Genomic DNA, 19,753 nt, shown 5'->3' with positions numbered 1-19,753 from the left:
CGGTCCCCAGCTCTGCTCCGGTACCGACCATGCATCGGTGCACAGCCCTGCTCCGGTACCCAGCCGTGGTTCAGTACACGACCCTGCACCCTGCATCAGTGCCCAGCCCTGGTCGGTCCCCAGCCCTGCTTTGGTATCTGACTCTGCACCCCGCAACAGCACCCAGCCATGCTTCGGCACCCGACCCTGCTTCGGTATCCAACTCTACACCCTGTATCAGTACCAAGCCCTGCTCTGGTGTCCGACCCTGCATCGGTACCCAGCCCTGGTTGGTGCCCAGCTCTGCTGAAATTTCCCGAGGGAAGATGCCAGGCTACCCTGGAGATCACAGAGTGATCCACCCTACAGCAGCTCCCTCTGTAAGATGTTCCGCTTTTTTCACTGTTGCCCCCCAAGCCCAGTACATGAGAGGAAAAGGGCTGCAAGGAGTTGGGGGGATGCCTCTAAGGACCTGTCTGGGACCTAGTGATCCCAAAGGCCTCCTCAGAGCCTTGGCACACGCTGTGCTGGTGGCACCTCTTTCAGGACTAAGCACAGGACATCCTGAGTGCTGCCCACTGCTTCAGCCCCTTCCACAATGGATGCTGATTTATCAAGCAGCATTGGTAGATTTGCCTAGCACTGGCTTTTCCAGCGGAGGCTGATTTCTCCAGTAGTAGTGAATGCAACTCTGCTTCAAACGTGCATTTTCCCCTCCTACTTCCTCTCAGCAGGACTCTCCTGGGGTGCTTCCCACTCTGTCCTCCTTCTACTCAGCTGTCCCTGCACCGTGGCCAGCCACAGGACAAGGCAGGACCAAGGCAGCTGGTCCAGAGCCCTCCATGCTGGCACAGGCTGTGGCTGGAGGCTCTGTGGGAGTTCCTTTGCCAGATCCCATGAGCCTTCCCTTGGATGGCTCTTTCAGCCAGCGGGAGCTTTTGAGGAAGATGATGACTTGGCCTTCCTCCACCAGCTATTTAACCATGCCCGGGGTGGAGATTCCCATGGAGAGCATCCCTTTGGGCAAGCTGTCCTTCCTCCCTCCTGCGAAAGCGGAGCTGCATGCTCGCCCCAAGCCTCTCCCGTGTGACAGCGTTCCCCCAGCCTGTGGGGTGGCCGGTGGGCGAAGTGCTGGAGCTGGCGCAAACTCCTGTGCGTGCCCACCATGGGACATGGGAGCCCGGCGGCCATCCTAAGCCCACGTCCCTGCAGCAACCCCAGGGCGGTGCACGCCCCGCTCCATGCTCAGACAGGCTGCAGCCCACAGCGGAGCTCGTTATCCTTCTGCTTGGCACACGCCAGCTTCAGAGCGGAGCAGGAATAAACAAAGGGTAGGCACCGTGAGCTCGCCAGCTGAGGGCTGAATCACTCCCGCTCCCAGCTCCTGCTCGGCACTCCTGCCCACTCTTAGGCTGCCGCTTCTCTTCCCGCAGGCACAGACCCCGGCTCGGCTGGCAGCGTGCGCGCCCATGAGGCGTGTAGCCCTGCGTGGGCTTCAGCAAAGGATCCTCGTGGCAAGAAACACGGTGGGCTGAGAGCAGCTGTGTGCGTGCAGGCGTGCTCTGCTCCCTACATCAAGGAAATTCCACCTGGCCCCTCTCAGTGGTCCTCAGACCTTTACTCAGCGTAGATCGATGCCTCTTATTATTATGGCTATTTCAGCAATGCCATCGACGTTAATAGCACTTCACAAACACAGACAAAGCCAGCAATCTGGATGCAGCCAGAAAAAACAGAGGACAAAAGACAGCCTAAGAGCATGAATACTGTTTTTAATGCCTGCTCCCCCTCCACGGTTAAATCCCCACTAAAGTGCAGGGCACTGTGTATTCAATAATAACACTCCAGAATAATTCCTGGCATTGTCTGGTGTGAGAAGGGGAAATTTCACCTCAGCCCTTCCACAAAGACACAGCAAACACGCCATGCAAGTGGCGCTGGTGGCTCTGTGAGAGCGATGCTATACGCTGCCTGGAAGCAGGGGGCCTTCCAAGACCATCTTTTCCTCCTCAGCTCATAGGGCTGTCCGCACCCCAGCATTACGGTGAGCGGCAGAGGACGGGGACCTGGCATGAAGAAGCTGAGACGAGCTTTTGGGCTAAGATGGCATCAGTGCACACCTCGTGGTTTATAAGGAGCTGTTATCCCTAATCTCCCCAAGATCTGCTACACCCCTCAAGGAGAAGTGCTGCCATTTGGGCTTTTCCCTTCCTCCAGAAACTCAACCCAGCTCATAGGTGATGCTTCCTTACCCCAACAGCCCCAAGGAGGCCCTGGGCAAAGGCAGGTCCCAGCAGCAATAACCCCCCTTGATCTTTGCAGGAGGAACTGCACTGGCCCCTGCACAGAAGCTCCTACAGTTCTGCATTTATCAACACTTCATCGTAAGCTCTGTGCTGGGAGACTTTTTGTGCCCTTATTGCTCCAATACGTTTCCATCGTGCAGCCCTGGTGCGGCAATGAGCTCCTGGGACATCTGCCCAGGAGCAACACCGAAGCGCTTCCCCCAAGGACCAGCGAGCAGCACAGCTCACCCCACACAGCATCAGAATCCCAGATCTACCCGAGACTCTCAGGTTGTCCCCAGCTCTTCACGTATCACCACTGGCCAGCATCTCACCACCACAAACAGGTATCACGAGGGATGAGACCATGCTGTGTGCAGACAGTAACACAGCCCACCCTTAACGCATGCTCAACATGAAGGTCCTGCTTGAAGAGGAGCAGTAATGCTCAGAGGGAGTGAGTTTGTAATGTTACCTGGGAGAAGGGCATTAACAGGACAGTAGGAAAAATAACAGGGTAACAGTGTGCTATGGTTCCTGGCAAGGGGCCGCTTTTGTAGAGACATTCAGAGTTAAGGTAAAGGTGAGGCTACTGTTAAGCCCCCCGAGGTGTTGTAGCACAGGTGATAAAGCTCTAGGGACAGCCAGAAGTATGCACCCAAACCTCAGTGGAAGTACTGCCCTCTCCTGTCTCCACTACCAGCCTGTATTTGTTTGGAGCTGCCAGCTTTGCAGCAGACATGTTTTTTTTCCCTCTCCCATCACCTTTAGAGGCCTCTCCCACACTGTGGAGTTCAACTCCAGCTGTTGTGGGAGACAACTCAGGTGGATCAACTTCCTTCTTGCAGTATGAAGCAACTCAAAATGAGGGGCATCCTGGCACTCCAGGTGTGATTATCCCATCCTGACCTCTGTGTAGCCCCAGGCTGCAGAGGACACTGCAGACAGCTGCTCCGTTGGCTAACCCTCATCAAACATTTTCCTCTGTAAAACCTGCAGGGAGCAGCAAGAACATTTGGGTGTCCATCTGTGGGGGCTCATCCCTCACACAGATGCTCCAGCTCTTTGCCACTGCCATCCTCAGATGATAACGGGCTGTGGCAGATGGTTCCCTTCTGTTGGCAGGAGTTTATCCTTGCTCTGAGCTCCCCCTCTGAGAGGTGGCACCTGCACACCGCACGAGGGACCAAGCTTCCCGCTTGGGCAGTGGGGAGCAGACCTGCCCCTCGACAGGGCCACCTGGGACACACTTTGTTGTTTCCCAGCAGCATCCCTCTTGGTTTTGGTACACGTGCCCAGGAATCCTACAAAAGGTTGAGAAAGGGCTGAGCTGGCAGGAGAGAGATGGATTTTAATTACTCCCATTATTATTATACTTCCTTTTCTTTCAGATTTTCACACTTTTGTCGTAACAAGCTGAGCTGAGAAAATATGTGCAAATGCCAGGCTGAGATAAGATGTTCCACACCTTGAAGTACTGCCAGCAGCAGCTCTGGGAAGGCCAGATCGGCTGTCTGCCCCACCAGCCTCCTCCTTTTGTCAGCAAGGACAGAGGGAGGGTCTGCACCCGTTCTGCCCCTGCGCACTCAGAGAGGAGAGTGCCTTGCATTTCCCCACGGCTTGGCTGGCAACTGCCTCCTCGGTCCTGCTCAGTCTTAACCAGTCCCTGGAGAAGGTGGCCATAACCTCCTGGCTGCTCAGGATAAGGATGGAAAGGTGTTTCATGTTTGCCTTGTACAACACAAGCACACAGAGCTCCCATGGCCAGGATATCCTGGCTGTGGCTCTGTTCCCAAGGACAGCTGAGAGCAGCCCGCAGGTGCAATCAGGGCAGAAATGTGTTCTCAAATCGCGCGAGCTTTCTTCCTCGAAGGTGGTGACATTTCAGGGAGTGTGTGGGGAGCGGTATGAAGGGGTAAAGCAGGATATTCCTGCTCCCCCGTCCCCACGGCCATCTGGATGTGTACTGATGCCTCCTCACAGCAGGCTGCGTCAGTCCAGTGGCTTCTCATTATCAGCTGGAGGGAGGCCAAATTTTGCATTGTATGGCTGCTCCAGAGTGAAATTGAGGATCGTTATCAAGTATTATCATAATGGTTTCTCTCAGTACTGTCTTGTACTGCTCTCTGCCCTGGTCAGCTGATTGATTTGGAGCAGAAGGAGGCAATGTACCAAAAATCCTGCCACCACCAGCCACCCACTGGGGACAGCTGTGGCAGGAGCCATGCAACACCACCGCTGACACAGTCTCGGGCTGGGCAGGCCTTTGAGGGTGAGCCCACCACTGTCCCCAGGGACAGCCTCAATCCTCTCTGGATTGAGAAGCAGCAGCCACGCAGCCAAGCCCACCTCCATTTCTGCAGTGAGGGGAGAGGTAAGAGATACTGTGCTCATGCCTTCATCATCTCAAATCATGACACAACCCTGTGACGCTCCAGAAAACAGGTAAAATGAGGTGGAAAAGCCTTCCTGTAGCCCTTCTCAAGCAGGCGCTGCTGAAGGGGAGATGAGCTGCTGGAGGCACAGCCCCTGCTGCACAGGGGCTGCCCCAGCCCAGCTCGCCCAGGTGTCTACCAGGGCATTGCCACCACCCCATCGTCTTTGAGCTCAGGGTGCGGAAATGAGGCCTTGCTATGAAACGCTCTGCTGCAGAGAGAGGCCACATGTCCTCATGTCAGCCTGACTCCAGTGCCTGATAGCTTGACTGCTCTGTCAAGCAGCTCGAACACACCATGTGAAGGGCTGCAGGAAAAGGCTCCATTAAATTCTTAAGCCCATTGACACATATACAGAAGGTATTAATAATATCAAGCATCTCAGTGTCTATTGTAGGCCACATCCAGGAGATGAAAGATAATTTCTGGGACAAGGAAGTTATGACAGTGACAGCTTTTTAACAGCTCGGTGTAAGAATAGGAGCCGCACAATGGGACAAAGAGAAATGATTAAAGATCTTTTCACAAAGGACAGAAGGCCTGGAGACAGCGGTGAGCGTGGAGGACATGAGAGTCGTGTCAAATGCCCATGCAGAAGAAGAAAAGGCTGTGTTGGACAAGGAGGACGGGAAGGTGGTGTGGGAGATGTCCTGCTGGGGCTGACTCACAAACGCTAGGCAACTAACAGAAAAAGGTCAGGATGCCTGGAGGGGATGAAACGGACTCCTCACCTTAATGTTTGGCCCCTGCCCGGTGTGCCAGGCAGAGAGATGGGCACATCTCAGCTGTGGCTGCAGGCAGCCTGGCAAGCGGCGCAGGAAAAAGCAATGCTGGGGAGCTGGGGAGGGAACTGAGCTGTGCTGGAGGTTGGGCAGAGATGGGAGAGCAAACCTGTCGTGTCTGTCATGGCGCAGGGCAAGGAGGGAGCTCTGCTCCCCGAAGGCCAGAGCTGGAAAAGCAGAGGCAGACATGCAGTGCCCAGACGCCCTCAGAAGTGTAATTATTACTAATATCCTTGCTGTTCCTTTGCACACATACATGCTCCCCTAATGTACACTGCACATGTAAACAGCCGCCTAGTGACATTTGCACGCCCAATTACACCTGCATATCATTGATTTACATGCACAGTTGGAGAGCAATTAAAACACTGGAGCCTGTTTCGCACTTTCCCACGGCCACCTCTCTGAACCCACGCTGAGGAGGAAGAGCAGCTCGTGCCGGAGCCAAAGACTGTCCTGATCCCCTACTGCTCACACCTTTTGATTTCCGCCCCCTGCAGCGGTGTGCGGGAAGAACCCCAACTTAGGCGTGTGCTGAGAGGGGTGGGCTCCTGCTGGTGCCCTCTCCTGCAACACCTTCATCTCCAGCGACCCTAAAACCAGCTGTAACGTTTGCAGTTTGCTCAGCTCCTGTCATAAGTGACTGGCGCCTTTCCAAAAAGGATTAAAAGCAGGGAGTGAGAAACATAAAAGCTCGTGTAATTATGTGCAAAAAGCCCCTTAATAATTTATAGAGGGAGAGGGTAAATATCTTCGTGTGTTATTCAAGTGTAGCTCATTGTCCCGTTTGGCTAATACCCAGAGTGCACGCATCACAGGCTTTATCCGGGAGGCTGTTTTGCCTTTAATACCTTTCATAAATTATTGAATTTATAAAGAGGAAAGCAGGTGTCATGTCGCTCCTATAAACAGCTCGTTAGTTAAAACTAACGAAGGTGGCGAGCAACAGTTTCCTCTTGCCTTGTCTATCTCCCCTCTTGCTGCCTCTGTGCTGCCCCTGGGGTGGGGCAGAGCAGTAGCATTTACCTAAAAAACAAAATCCCAAGGCAAATCAGAAGTGTTGGATGCAGAGAAATGACTTGTGGTACCCCTAAACTCTGGCTTCCTGAGACCTGATTGTGCAGGGGAGGTTCAGGAGGGGGTGAGGATGGAGGGGTGGAGGGCATCCCCAGCTCCTCGGGGGCAGGAGGCAGAGGTCTCAGAGGCAGGAGGTGACATAGATGTGTCCCTGCCTGTGGGGCCTCTCACTGCAATAGCCACGTCTGTCCCCGTTTCCAGCAGACCTGGGCCAGGGCGCGAAGCCTGAAGGCTGCTCCGGAGCACCAGGGATTTGGTTTCAGGCTGGCTGGCGGAAGCACAGCATCTCCCTAAGTTTCTGCTGAGTGAGGCAGGGTGTTAGAAGGCTGCCTCTAAAAACAGCAGACGTGCGACTGAGTCAGGCAGCACGTGTCTGCGCGAGGGAGGCAGCCAGAGCACCCGCGCACAGGAAAAGCAGCGTGCAAACACACCCACGCAGCCTCTGCCGGCCAGCCACCCCCCACCCAGGCAGGCTGTACCCCCACCTCTGCGCTGTGGGACAGGCAGAGCGAATGCACGCTGCCCAAGGCAGAGCAAGCCGGCACTCAGGGAGCAGCTGGTTCGGAGGCTCTGCTTTCACACCCCAGAGAGAGTCACCGAAAAGATGAACCCCCACGCGCATCTTCTCCAAATATAATACATATGCATTAAAAGGAAAAGGGAGCCATCACAAGTATTTTAAACAGTTTAGAGCAGCCAAATCAGGTTGATCATACTGCAACGAAAGGACCCACATGGAAAATATTGCTGCAGTGAAGCTGGCAGTACTGACACAATGACAGCCATGGCACGGCACAGAGTTGGGGACGCACGGAACCACTTTGGCCACGGCTGCCAGCAAGCAGCAAGGCATGTCTGAGGCACATGATGAATGGTGGACCCTGAAGAAGACCCAACAGGGCCTCAGAGGCACAGAAAGAGGGAACTGAAACTATTGATAATCAATTAACTCTTTCAATTACAGAAGCCTAATGAGGTAGCGCAAAGTCAGCTCTAATGAACATCAGTTTAATAGAGGCGGTTCCTCAGGGCGCTGGCTTTTGACTCAATCTCTACAAGGTAGGAAACACTGTAAAAGTATCAAGCAATTAGTGTCACTTAATGAACACCCGCTCCCTGCTCTCTGCAGAGCTGGCGATTCACAGAGAGGAGGTGGCTGTTATAGCATGGGGCTTCCCTGATCCCAACGAGAAGTCCTGCCCTGTGCCCAGCACAGTGACCCACCAGCACCAGGATGGCCCAGCAGGTAGGTCTGCTGCTGTTGCTTTGATGGCAGCATGGAGCTCGTTTATCCCAGTGGAGCGCGCAGTTTCTGGGGATGCTGCCGGATGCATTAGTTGCCGTAAGATGAAGCGAATGTCACAGAGCCCAGCTCTCCCTTAGAGGCAGCTATCTTTTTGGCTTTTTGGTGATGACAGCATAAGCAACAAAACAAATGTCACTGCCCGCTGGCCCCAACGCCTCCCTGGAAACCTGCAGAGCTGGAGAAGGAAGGGGGGGGGGGGGTGGAGGAGGGGCGACGCTCCCCCAGCAAAGTACTGTTCCAAACGCCATCCTTGTGGCCACCACAGCGGTGAGCGGGGGCACAGGGAGCTGTGCCAGGAGTCCTGCTGCACCCCTGTGCCACGGCTGCACGCAGGGCTCAGGGAAGCCCGGTGGAGCACAGCGTGGCCGTCCTTGCTCAGCAGATCTGGAGCCAGGGCAGAATCTCCCGCAAAGCCAGGATCCCGGTGGTGCCATCCCCTTGGAAGGCACAGTGCTGCACCAACCGCGTTTGGGAAGGATTTACATACTAAGGAGCCTCCAGCAGAGTAAAGACAACCTAACATCTATTTCGGGTCTCAAAGCCAAGGGCTGTATTTCAAATCCGCTAATCAGGTGAGAATACAGCAAACCTGTACAGAGAGGAGCTGGGGAAGGATGGGGGGCCTCCAGCTCCTGGCAGCGCTCCCAGATCCGTGGCTGGGTCCCCACGGGGACTGGAGGGGGCTCATGGTGCCCCATCAGCACCCACCGGAGCTGGGCTTCCAGGAGAAGGGATTCCCTGCTCTTGTCGGGGCTGAGCCTCAAACTCCTCCTGCACGGGGTCCATACAGAGGAGCCCTTCCAGCACCTAACCTTCCATGTGCAGGAAGGTTAGGGCCTTCCAGAGCTGACTCAGAGCACAAAAGCCATGAAGCAAGCAGAGAGAGGGAGGTGAGAACCCCCCCATGTCATCTACAGGACCCAGCCCTTTTCACAAAGCTATGTCCTCACCCGAGAGAGCACTTTAAACACAGATATTTCCTACAAAAACGTGCAGCCCCACAAAGCCCTCACGCAGCTCGAGCTGCTGGAGGGGCATTGGTGCCGCAATCCCACTCCCTGCAGACGGAGCAGACGGAGACGCACAGGATCGCTCCCCAAGCCCAGCTGTGCAGTGCAGGGTTTGCCTGTGCCTCCGGCTGCCATGGCAGATGGAGGTGAATGTGTGCTGCCTGTGCTGTCTGCTGGGACCGTGCACTGGCTTGGCCGCAGCCTCCCTGCCCTGCTGCTAGGCTTGGGAGCAAGGCGGATGGCTGGAAGAGCCTGGATGCCAGAAGAAGCACGGGCCAGGTAATTCATCCACATGGATGTGTGCCTGTCTGTCAAAATTCCTGGGTCCGAGCACTGTTCCCAGGGATGCAGTGTGTTGGGTACCCCTTGGCCCAGCTAGAGGAGAGTGTAGGGAGGAGGCAAGGAGCCCAAAAGCCATTAGTGCCCTTCCTGGCATCCCTGTGCAGAGCTGGGCCAGTGCTTGCATGAAAAGAGCAGCCCAGGAGTCTTCTAGGATCATGGGTGCTGGCCAGGATGAGCCAGAAGGGAAGTGCAAGGCAGCGGATTGGAGGAAGTAAGGTGGAACACAGGTAGATATAGCAGAAAAGAGAACCTGTATGCCAGATACAAGACCCATGCAAAACTCTAAATCCAGGGGTCTCCAGTCCCCATGAGTAACTTCTCTGAGACCAGCGCTAACGGTAAATGCCCCCAGTTATTACCAGTGTGACAGCACCAACTGCAGATGCTGACTGTCGGGGGTACTGGACCTTGTGCTCAAATGGATCTGCAAAGCTCTCCAGGAGATGATCCCCTGGCCTGGCTGCTGGTTGGGCTCCAGGTGGGCAGCGCTGTGCTTGGCCCCTCTGACCCTCCCAGTGCCTCTTTCCCCTGCAGCCTAGAGGGGACACAGGGCACTGGTCCTGGCTGGCCTCCCCCAGACTATTTCATCACAGTTCACAGAGGGCAGAAAAGGTGCTGAGAGTGGGTCTCAGGAGTGTGAAACACCCAAGGAGTGTAGGGTGAAGGCTGTCGTACGGAGGATACTCAAAGAGTTGGTTTCGTTAACAGCTACACAGCTCCGGGCACTGGAGATTATTCTTGTCTTTTTTCTTGTTTGGCCGACTTACCCAAAGACTATTAGTGGATTAACTATAATTCTTACGATGCTGGAGCAGCATCTTCATAGGGGCGTTAGGGAGGTAGAAGGGTAGCTTTTATGTTACCCTGGAGCAAGTCTGCAGCTGGACAGGCTTGCCAGGGGAACAAGCAGAGGTGCAGAATCCTGGCAACAGCCGCTCTCTTCTCCAAAACTGGCAGCGTCATAGAGAAACAGTGCTGTCTGGAGGGCAGCAACGTCAGAGGCTGGCAAGCCATGCAGTCCCTCCTGCCTCCTTCTCTCTCACATGTTATGCTTTGCAGCTTCTGGGCTACGTTTCACAGAGAGGGCTTGGGGATGCGGAGAACTGAACCAAGTGGTGTGGGAAGTCTCTTCCCACCTTCTGTCGCTAAGTCCTCCTCCCCTCAGGCAACTCCCACTGGGGTTGTCACTCTGATAAGTTCTGCTTCCTTGTCCCAGAAGAACCCATGGTCTCCCTGCAACCCTCACAGCCCTCAGAGAAGCAACCTCACAGCGTCCCTGATTTTCCTGGGCTGTGTTGGTGCATGTCTTTCCCCTTCCCGCCTCTTTCCCCACCAACTGGCAAAGCCCCAGCGGTGTTCCCCAGAGAGTGTGTGGTGAGACACAGCATGAAACAACTGCAGATAATTAAAGGATTGAATGGGGTATTGGGGAAGAGCAGGGAGCTTGCAACATCCATAAATAGCTTGCCTTGCCGAGCTGCTTAACTCCTTGCTTGTTCTTGCCAAAGTGCAGACCCCAAAGGGATGGCGCCTGTGCATGAATAGGGGTGGAAAGTTCAGGAGTGTATTTTTAAACCATTCAAGCTGTACTCAGGCTGAGTGATACATTATTGTCTACGTGTGTCACTTGAAATGTCTTATGAACACAAGAAAAAAAAAGCACCATTTTGCTTCTCTAAACTCCCACCCCTCTGCTCCTACCCAAATAATGTCAGGCTAGATCTGACAGGCGAAAGGAAAGCACCACGAGGCAAAGCTAGTTAAAAGCAGCGTGAAATGCTCTTCTCCTCTGGAAGGAAAAGCTCTGGTTTGTGGAGCTGGAGGGCAGCAGGGCTGTCAGGAGGCACAGGGGTGAGCAGGCACACATCTGCACAAGGGAAGTGGTGTTATCAAGAAAGAGCCTGCTAGGAAAATACTGGGGTGCCCAAGAAGCCCCCAAGATGAGCAGTACAGCTCTACGCCTAATGGAGACAGTGTCCTTCATCTTGCGTAGTTTCAGACTCTTTATCAGGGAGCACAGGGATAGGATGAGGGGAAATAGTTTTAAGCTGAAAGAGGAAAGATTGAGATGAGATCTTAGGGAGAAATGTTTTCCTGTGCATGTGAGGAGACACTGACCCAGGCTGCCCAGAGCAGTGGTGGCTGCCCCATCCCTGGAGGTGTTCAAGGCCAGGTTGGATGGGGCTTGGAGCAACCTGATCCAGTGGGAGGTGTCCCTGCCCATGGCAGGGGGGGTTGGAATGGATGATCTTTGACATCCCTTCCAACCCAAACCATTCTATGATTCTATGATTCCACTGATGATAGAGTTAGCGGGTCACGACAGCAGGGAAGTGGGCCCAACTAGTCTTGACTATTACCTTAAAAGCAGAAGGGGCATCAACCCACTGCCTCATTACCTCGCCCCGGGTCAGAAATAGGTGGCATCACCTCTGCGCCATGATGCTGCCCACCCTGACCCCCTGCGGCCTTTCTGCAGGGTTGGCACTTGGTGACAGTGGCAGTTCACCTGTCCCAGGGCTGGCAGCCAGCTTTAAGCTGTGGCTGGAGACAGAGACACCAGAGCTCGACAAATGGCTGGAACCACGGTGAGATACAGCAGGACAGGGGGTAAACAAACCAGAAACTCACTGGGAAATTATTTCTCTCCTAAATGGTGCTGATATAATTAAGCAGCACAGGCTTTATGAATGATACCATCTCTGCCTTGAAACACATCATTACCTCTCTCTGTTAGAGCAGTATTTTTAAATATATATTTCCTATTTAAGTGCCTGAGGAGAAGACTCTATGTCTGGGACACTGGGATACATTGCTGATCACCTCTTATTTCACCCAGGGGCAGGGAAGCGTTTCCTACTGAGCTCTGGGCAGTCCTGCATGCACACCTCTGCTCTGAGTCACTGCTTTGCACTTCTACCCTACCTTTCTGCTGCCTTCCCTAATCCCACCAACACTGGAGGGAATGACAGAGCCAAACCTGCATCCTCCAGCCCCAAAGAGTTTAAGCCTCCCTGTACCCAACCTGCCCAGGACACTGGTGCCAGGGTCACCCCAGATCCCTCCATCTAAGCCATATAACATTTTCCTTATTTTACCGAACCCAGGACTTAGAGAGACGAAATATTTCACCTATTACCAAGCTGAGCTGTTTTCCTCCCTCTAGCACTCTTCCCACCCCAGTGGGCTCTGGGTGATGCTCCCACTTTGGTACAATTTGGGTGTTTCTCTTCCCAGGCGACTCACCCAGCCCATGTTAGGTCTGCCATGAGCGCTCACCGCGACGGATTAGAGAGGCCCGAGCAAGAACGAAAGGCTTCTGTGCTAGAAATTGAAAGTTGATGGAGTGTGTCATAGGAAAATGACAACAACCTACTGTACCTCGAAAGACAATTATTTTTCCCTCATTGGAAGTGATTGAATTTCTCCATCAGCGACATTACTAATGTTGTCAACACCAACAGATCTCTTAAGGAAGGGCTCTTTCTCTGCTGAGTACCTGAAATTTTCTTAGACCTGCCCCTCTCTCCCCTCCCTGTTTTGCTTCTTGCTCTTTTGCAGGACATGCTCAGCTCAGAGCCAGCTAAAGAGATCAACATATCAGGTGTGTGTGCTCTCCCTCCCCATCCTCACAGCTCTTGCAGATGTATGCCTCCACCAGATCTGCTCCTCCAGACCATTTCTGAATATGCTACAGCTGGAAATTACTAAGTTGAATCATGTTCCTTAACAGCGATTGGCCACGCTACTGCTATCTGCATGAGAGCGATGGGGCCACACTCATCTGTCTGATGTATGTACCCAGACTGGTAAAGAGAAGAAGCTAGAAGACGTGATGCCCTTTCTAGACACAGGAAAAAGGATCAGGCTACACCTCCTGCTGCTGTGTGATTTGAGCATTGTACAGCCACTGGCGCCCCGGAGCACGGATCTCAGGCAATTCCAGCCTCCTCCACTGCCACCTTCAATGCTGGACACTGACCTGGGGAGGCCCTGCAGCCAGATGAGTCTCACACCAGGGTAAAAAGACAACGCTGCTACCCAAAATCCCCTTCTCTGAGTGATTTTGGCCCAGAATCTGGAGTAGCACAAGCTCCAAGGGATGTGGTCTGGGGTCTTGTACGTGCCCAGGGCACAGAGATGCTTTCTAATGGCACTGGCTCCCTCCCATTCCCAAAGTGCTTTCCCCATGCTGCAAATCCAGCCTGAATTAATGCCTGCTGGCAGAAGGCCAGCCTAATTTATTAAGACATACAAACTAATGAATGAACTACTGAGAAGCACTGGGAGCCTGCTACAGCCCATAGCACCAACCCACGCTGAGCTAACTGAGCCTTGCAAGCCTCCTCCCAAGCCTCATCTTCCCCAGGAAAAGCTCAAGCCCTGAGGACCGTGGGGAGTGCAAGAGGGTGCCATGACCCTGCACGCTTTTTGGAGGGACGGTGATACCATGCTGCTGCTGTGCATGGCAAAATTCCCAGCTGGAAGGACAGGGAAGGCGATGCCATGCTGGGGCGAGGCTGGTGCAGGCAGCCACGTCACCCTGGTTGTGTGCTGCCACGCACATTGGAGTCAAGAGATGCGCACGCTCTGGTGGCTTTCAGAGCTGCATATGTTGTGTGGGTTGGGAGCACATATGTTAGGTATACACACATCTACGTGTGTGCACGTATATATATACACACAGACATATATGAGAGAGACTATTATAGATACAGACTTACATCTGTAATCAACACCAGAAACTACCACAGGATTTTTAAGATGGCAGAATCAGCCCCAGATATCAGAAAACATTTATCTTTATCTCTACCTTCTCAGCTTGTGCCTTTACTTAGGCTGGCAAATGCCATGTGCCAGAGCCCTGGCCGGGAAGGATGTTGAAAGGGTGCTGGAAAGGTGCTGGGGAGACAGAATGGATGCTGGGAGGGTGCAGGGGAGGCAGAACTGCCCATCTCATACGTACACACTCTGCACAGTACCCTGAGAAGGAGCAAAGTGTCCTCCCCAGCGTTTGAGGCAAGTGTCACGCACAGGACACTCAGGTACCTAAATTCTACAGACTGAGGGAGCCAGAGGGAATCCATCTGCCCAAACACGTCCACGAACAAGCCAGATGAACTGCCGTGTCGCTAATGGGGAGAAAAGGCCTCTCAGGGGCAGGATTAATCTCTTTCTAAGGTGGCTGCCTGAAAAAGGTCAGATGAATTGTGCCTGGATGTGCCTTTTTCCTCCCCGCTTACTATAAATGTCATCCAGCCGGCGGGCTCGGAGGCAGGTACCTACGGAGGGGCCACGTGCAGTCAGGTGAGGCGAATCCCAGCCCACGTACATCACTGCTGCTGCGGATCAACCTTGGTGCTACGCACAGCCGCAGGGAGTCAAACACATCCCCCTGGCTCTGGGTTTTGAAACCCCGAGATCTGTTCCAGCCACAGGCTCAGCTGCTAAAAAGTTATGAGCGCTACAGCTTGGTAAGTGAAACTTTCTCGTTCATTGTCTCAGCTAGCCCCGAGCAGCATCACCCAGCTGTAAAGCACTTCAGAGTTGACTCAATGTCACTTGTAAGTGCTGGATGCATCAGAATTCAGGATGCTTTCACAAAGGTTATGTAAACCATTACATCAAATCCTGAGAGAGTTATTAAGGTGAGCGGCAGAGCATGGGAGAATGGGTGATTATCTCGCAGCAGGACTGTGGAACCACACGAGCAATGTCCAGCTTACGGATGTAACTCATTCTCCTTACAAGCCTGATTTTGTTTCTCCCTAGCACCTCTTAGAGAAAAAAAAAATAAAAATTCTGTCAAAGAATACTCTATTTTGGAAAATTCATTCAAAAATTCATTCAAGAGAGTCTCTGATTAATCAGCTAAGGCATTGGGGAGATAAGAAGGTTTGAAAAATAGAAAGTTTCTCACTATTGGAAAAGTCTTCTGCTTTCCCCACCCTTTTTTGAATGTCGTATTCTAAATTCAGTGTGGTCTATTAACTCCACATTTATTTTATTCATCTGAACTAGTGCCTTTGAGGACTTGGGGGAGGACTGCATGGTTAATTTTGGAGTTATCTGCTATGGGCTCTTGAACTTCTCAAACGTGCGTGGGCTCCCCAGGGAGTTTCTCGAGCCGGCAGCACTCGCCTTCAAGGACATGAAAGCATCTGCAGGGGCCTACAATTTTTCAGAGTTTGGAACAGACCCAGCCAGGTCGAAAGATGTTAGGAAATCTTTCCGAGCAGCAAATGCATTTTGATCGTTTTGTAAATCCCACAGCTGCTTGGGGGAGAGGTGTTCAAGGCCAGGCTGGACAAGGCTTTGAGCAACCTGATCCAGTGGAAGGTGTCCCTGCCCATGGCAGGGGGCTGGAACTGGATGAGCTTGAATGTCCCTTCCAACCCAAACCGTTCTGTGATTCTATGATTAGATAACAGTAAAAAGCCTGCAACATGAACGCTTTGGGAATAGCACACCTGAAGCATCAGCCAGTGAAAGAACCTCCATAAGTCAGGAGCCATCACGCTGCTGTTGTAATAAAGCAGCCAAGAGGTGCTAATTCTAAGAACGTCACTAATGGAAGACCTGGAGCACCCTGTCCACAGCATCTCCTGCGTGGCCGTGCTGTCCCCTGCCAAGAAAAGGCACAGAAACCACAAAGGGGTAGGGAAAGCTTTCTGGTAGATGTCCTAATCCCACCAGATTTATGCACCCCATCTCCAATGTCAGCACCCTGCATTCACCTTCGGGTGAGCCACAGGGGTGTGGATGCTTTGTGCACCTACCCCAGAGTGCAACAATGAGCGGATCTCATCCCAGACCAGCCACTAATACAGCATCCTGGTCCAGCAGCTCCCACACTGCGGTCGTGGACGGCAGGCACCGCTCTTGGTGGATGCCCAGGGATGCCGTGTGCGCAGGCAGTCCTGGCAGCGCTGGCAAGTGTCTCCTGCACAGGACACATGGGCTCTGCCTCCCCAACCCCACACATGTACACCCACACTTGGCAGAGAACGAAAACACTGCTGAGTAATTCAGTTAATTCCTGGACAAAACGGGCAGCGTGAGCAGCGCTGGATGTGTAATAAGAGACCTGTAGTTGTGCTGCTGTCACCCCCTCTGGTGGGTTATAAATGTAGTACATGCCATTGGCATTTGAACACTTATTTTCTTTTCGCTGTGTATTCAGCAGTGCGTAATCGTGCCAGAGTCGAACAAGGGGGCAGTGACTCACAGGTGGGCTCCAGCAGCGCCTGGTCACTGTCCAGGGCGAGCTGCATGACAGCCCTGGAGAGCTGTGCCTTTCTAATAGAATCATAGAACAGTTAGGGTTGGAAGGGACCTTAAAGACTATCTAGTTCCAACCCCCCCTGCCATGGGCAGGGACACCTCCCGCTGGATCAGGGGCTCCAAGCCCCATCCAACCTGGCCTTGAACACCTCCAGGGATGGGGCAGCCACCAATGCTCTGGGCAACCTGGGCCAGGGCCTCCCCACCCTCACAGGATGACACTTCTTGCTAAGATCTCATCTCAATCTCCCCCTTTTTCAGCTGAAAACCATTCCCCCTTGTCCTCTCCCTGCACTCCCAGACACTCCCCAGGGTCACTCCAAGAGTCCCTCCCCACGGAGGCCCTTTCAAGTACTGGAAGGCTTCTGTTAGCTCTCCCTGGAGCCTTCTCCAGACTGAATTACTCCAACTCTCTCAGCCAATCCTCACACGGGAGGTGCTCCAGCTCTCAGATGATCTTCGTGGCCTCCTCTGGACTCACTCCAACGGATCCATGTCCTTCCTGTGCCGAGGACTCCAGAACTAACACAGTACTCTAGGTACTAATGGTACTAACACCACAGTACTACTCCTGAAATCCTAGCAGGACTGTGCAAGCTCAGGACTCTCGATACGGCCCTGGCTTGGCCATGGCCATGGGAAGCTCTTTGGAGGGTGCCAGGTGTCCCAGTCTTGGGACCAGAGCTGGCTGTTGTAGGAAGCTCAGCCAAACCCTGCAAAGTGGCTGCATGGGGACGTAGCATCCCCCCAGCACGGCTCCCTGAAGGTGGCAGGGGACGTGTGGAGGAGCATCTGGGCTAGGGCCAATCTCACCCTGCTCTATGCACAGAAGGAGCCCAGTCTCCTCAGCCACCTGCTGGCACCTTTCACTGACGTTAACATTCATTTGAGAAAAATTACAAAAAACCCCAACATGGGCTAATTAGCTAATGACATTATTTTGGCCTGATGTGCCATATAATTAAACAACTAATAAACGGCAAGAGTCTTGTGCTGCTGAGGCTCTTGAGTCAATACCATGTTATTACCACAGTGTAATTGAGTTTACCGAGAACCTCGGTACAAGCATCCCAGAGCCTGTGTGAGGAACGGTATTGAAACACCCACCAGAGACCCACCTGATGGATACAGAAGAAAGACAATACAGGCCGAAGTTACGCACGGAGAAGACAAGTTTGTGCTTCATGCTGCTGTAAATGCATTTGCTAGAGAGGAACATACACACAACCTGGGGATGGGCTACATGTGCAAGAGCTTCTCCGGGAGCAAAAGTGGCTTTCTGGGCTCCAGGGAGGGTGGGAGTGGGATGAAACGTGGCTTGCTCTCACTTCTGCAGAAACTTTCCCAAAAGTCTGTTTCTTGGTATCCAAAATGTTTACATTTCTCCCTTAAAAGGGAACATTTTTGGTGCATTTCTGATAACAAAACCACAAAGTGCATCAGAGCTACTGAGAGGTCTCAGGGGTGGCTCAAGCCCTCCTCCCCACAGGCTTGGCCTTTGGAGACCAAGCACCTCAACCACCAGGCTGAGAGTGGGCCAGGAGCTGGATCTGGGGCTGCAAAACTCCTTTCTGATTTTTTTGTAGGAAAGGAGGAGAGAAGAGGAGTGGGTTGGCGACTAGGCTCTCACTTGCGTCATGAAGCATCTGCAGATGTCTCGTTATTATCTGCTGTCCCTGGGGTGAGTACCCTCAGAGGTGATTTTGTCATATGGATGCATTGTAAGCCAAATGTAATGAACAGACAACCTTTGCACACGCAGAGTCCGTGCAGCCCTCACGCGCTCCCACATTCTCCCCTTCCTGCAGACCTGTTCCCGAGCCCATGTCCCTGCATGCACCCACGTTCTCTCTCTCCTCACTTCCCTTCAGTGGCAATGCCAGGCAAGAGCTTCTTACGCTCCCGACTGCTCTCAGGCTGAGCCTTAGAGCTTTTCAGTGGCACAGCAGCAACTGTCATCCCAAGGCAGGGGCCCAAGCCTCTCGCACCGTGCTGCTGTCAGGTCCCTGCACGGCAGCAGCAGGCAAAGCCCGAGTCCTGCTGGCAGGCGGTGGGCTCACCAGCCCTACAATAGGAACCTCCCGGTGACAGGAAGACAGGGAACTACGAGGGATAGACTTGGTGCCTGTGTAGCCCTGAGCTTCACGTGGGGTGGGACAGTGGTTGCAGCTCTGTAGGTCCAGCTCATACGCAGCACCTGCGTTCCACGCTGGAAACTGATCAAATGGAGCCTAAGTAGAAATGCAGCGGGAGCCTGGCCAGGAAACCCCATCCCAGGTGTTGCAGCCATAGCTGGTGTGGCCCCATTGCTCCTAGAGAGTTTCTGGGAGCATAAGTGGGGCAGACAGAGTGCAGCTGATGGGCTGAGCAGGGTTGCTCAGAGCCGGGTTTCCTAAGCCCCAGAGTTCGGTGACCCTGCTCCCACTCTTATCCTGCCATGGACCTGTGGTCCCCCTCCTGCAGCTCATCCCCATCCCACAGAGCTCCTCAGGACAAGGAGACTGGAGACCAAGTGATGCAAGAGCCTGGAGGGGACCACTTAGCCTATCCTCCCAGTTTCTGCTTAGCACAAACCACGACATCGCCCAGGAGCTCCAGCATCAAACCCACCAGGGTCTCACACTCAACCTGCCATCAGTATTTAAGAGAGACACACAGCTCTGGCTCCAAGAGTGCAGTTTTGATGCACACTAAGCTTTGGTGCCCCCCAGGACAGTGGGAGAGGGGTGATGGCCAGGAAACAGTGAGCAACAGGACTACATACAAAGAGAAACCTGTGCTTGCAAGAGGGCAGAGACTGGGGACGCACCAGCGCCATGGGCTGATGTGCAAGCAGCACCAGAGACACAGGCTGGCAGAGCCGCTGCCGGCTCCGGGGAGGAGGGGGCGTACGAAAGCTCAGCGATGGCAGAGCTGCTGCTGACAGTGAAAGGCAGCTCCTGTCGTTAGTGTAAGCCAAGCTCTGCCAACCCAAATACCGAGATTGCTGAAAACAAGATGTGCGGTCGTGCGTCTTTGCCGTCAATCAGCGGCACACAGGGAGTGCGCTGCGGCTGCTCCGTCTCTGTCAGAGGAAGGCTCACCGTTTCACTAAAATAACTCCATGGTGGTCACAGACAACCCTACTGGGGTATGGCCAGAGGAGGAGGATGGCTGTGCCCAGGCAGTGGAAACACATTCCATCCTCCTGGCTGGTTGGGGAAATCCTCCCGCTTCCCTCACCGGAGCACACTCGCTGCCTTCCCATGCCCAG

The 19,753-nt window shown here is 53.5% G+C and overlaps 1 protein-coding gene across 3 annotated transcripts in view; it reads right to left on the bottom strand.

The window, feature by feature from the left end:
- The window catches only part of LINGO1 (leucine rich repeat and Ig domain containing 1), a 168,034-nt gene that overhangs the window by 19,356 nt on the left and 128,925 nt on the right, over positions 1 to 19,753 (bottom strand). The gene's annotated exons all lie outside the window — the stretch shown is intronic.

The sequence above is a fragment of the Cuculus canorus genome, chromosome 12 (genome assembly GCF_017976375.1).
Source record: "Cuculus canorus isolate bCucCan1 chromosome 12, bCucCan1.pri, whole genome shotgun sequence".
Lineage (NCBI taxonomy): Eukaryota > Metazoa > Chordata > Aves > Cuculiformes > Cuculidae > Cuculus > Cuculus canorus.
Note: the sequence above shows the minus strand (reverse complement) of the source record. Positions and strands in the feature narration are given on the sequence as shown.